Consider the following 2397-nt stretch of genomic DNA (forward strand, 5'->3'; position numbering starts at 1 on the left):
GGGAGGGCAGACCACCTCTGGGTCCTTTCCCTTCCCCTTATTTCATCGACTCTGGACTCAGCTCCCGGGTCTCCCCCAAGCTAAGGCATTTCTGGGGCCCTGCCGCCTGCCTAGGTGCAGGGGAGGAGGAGGCCCACCCCTCACACTCCCTCTCTGGGTCCTGCTCTTTCTAGGACTCGGTTCCGCAGCCCAGCACCGCCCACTCAGTAGGAACCTGAGAAGGGAGAGATGGAGACAAAAACTAGATAGCTATGGGAAGGGGCAGGATCCCCGAGGACTGCAGGGGAGTTTTACTTCCCCTTTCCCATTCCCTCTACCTTTCAGCAATGTTGGGAAACAAAGCTCCGTGGCTGAGTGTGGTGGTTGCCAGAGGGAAGGGGGGTCACCTGAGAAGGGGGTCCCAATATATGGTGACAGGAGATTTGACTTTGGGTGGTGGGCACACGGTGCAATATGCAGTTTTGTAACAGAAACCCACACCTGAAACCTCTGTGTTCATGTTGACCAATGTCACCCCAATAAACTTAATTTTTAAAAAAGCTCCATGGGCCCAGCCAGGGTGGCTCACTAGTTGAGCGTGGACCTATGAACCAGGTCACAGTTCGATTCCTGGTCAGGCCATATGCCTGGGCTGTGGGCTCAATCCCCAGTGTGGGGACTGCAGGAGGCAGCCAACCAATGATTCTCTCTCATCATTGATGTTTCTGTCTCTTTTTCCCTCTCCCTTCCTCTCTGAAATCAATAAAAATATACTAAATAAATAAAGCTCATGGCTGAGAAAGTAAACAGCCACCAGCACCAAGGTAGGCCCCTGGGGGGAACAGAGGTGAGAATAGGGGATCCGTGGGAAGTGGAGGCAGACAGGGATCCCTAAGTCTACACCCTACTGGATGAGGGAGACCCCCTTCTCCCAGGTGCTCAGGTAACCACAGCCATGGGCCTGTGGACCAGAGCCCAGCACTCGGATGGACAGGCTGTGCAGGCAAGTCTTGTCCTGGAAAAGTTCCTGAGGGGTTGAACCTCACGTTGCTCTTAGAGCTCCCAGGGAAATCTTGAGGTCCAAAAAGCTGGGAAGTGTCCTTATGGTGTTGGGGCTACTGAGCAGAACCAGGGGGAGCTCTGGGATGAACAGAACCCAGCCCCACCTTCTCAGGGGCTTCGTGCCTGGCCCCTCCTACTTCTGCAGTGGGTGACAGAGGCCGCCAGGGAGGCCAGCCCCCGCTTGAGAGGCAATCCTGTTTGTCCAAGGTTTGGAGGAAGAGGCATTCCAGAGCCCACAGGCCTTCCTCCACCCACGTCCCTAGGGCCATTCGGGTAAGAGGTACATGTCACATTCTCAGATAGCTTGTAAACAGTTTTCCCTTAAAAGCAGAAATGTTTCATTGCCTGGATTGTCTGTAAAGTCTAGAGCAGCACCGTTCAATAAAAATATGAGCCACATAGGTAATTTTAGATTTTCTACTAGTCACATTTAAAAAGTAAGAAGAAACAGCCCTAGCTGGTTTGGCTCAGTGCCTAAAGCATAGGCTGGGGACTTAAGGGTCTCTGATTTGATGGTTTGTTTGGCTCAGTGCCTAAAGCATAGGCCTAGGGACTTCGGGGTCTCAGGTTTGATTCTGGTCAAGAGCACGTACCTTGGTTGCAGGCTTGATCCTAGGGCTTCGTGGGGGAGGCAACCAATCGGTTTCTTTCTCTCTGTCTCTCCCCCTCCCTTCCATCTTCTCAAATAAATAAATAAATGTAAGAAGAAACAGGTGAAATATTAATATATTTCATTTAACCCCAATATGTCAAAAATGTTATTATTCAACATGTAATCAATATAAATATTATTAATGAGATTATTTCGCATTTCCTTTTAATACTAAATCTTCAAACTCCAGTGTGTATTTCACATTTGCTGCACATCTCAGTTCAGACCAGCCAGGTTTCAAGTGCTCAGTAGCCACCTGTGGCTCTTGGTTACCTATTGGACAGCCCGTGGCCAGTTAATGGTCACAATCCCTTCTATCCCTCTCCAGTGTAGGTTGACATACACAGAGAAAATGGAAAGCAGTTCTGAAGCTAGTCCAGTACACTGTCAATGCTTGCCATTCATCCATCCATTATATTAGATAATTACGAGCATTTATTGAGCATCTACTATATTCCAGGCTACTCACCACACATCTTCCCAACCTCAGGAGATTCAATAAATGCACTCACATTACACTAATTTTTTATTCTCATTTGACCAAAAGTCTGTCACCCAGTGCTGGCTGTAGCTGACACATAAAATCAGATTCTGCACACTGCCCTGAGCAAAAAGAAAAGATCAAATAAACCCTCTCCCACCCCAATCTGCAAGACATGATAGAGCTGCTTATGGCTTCAGCTGAAGAATTACTAATTAATTTA

The sequence above is a fragment of the Myotis brandtii genome, unplaced genomic scaffold, assembly GCF_000412655.1.
Source record: "Myotis brandtii unplaced genomic scaffold, ASM41265v1 scaffold767, whole genome shotgun sequence".
NCBI lineage: Eukaryota > Metazoa > Chordata > Mammalia > Chiroptera > Vespertilionidae > Myotis > Myotis brandtii.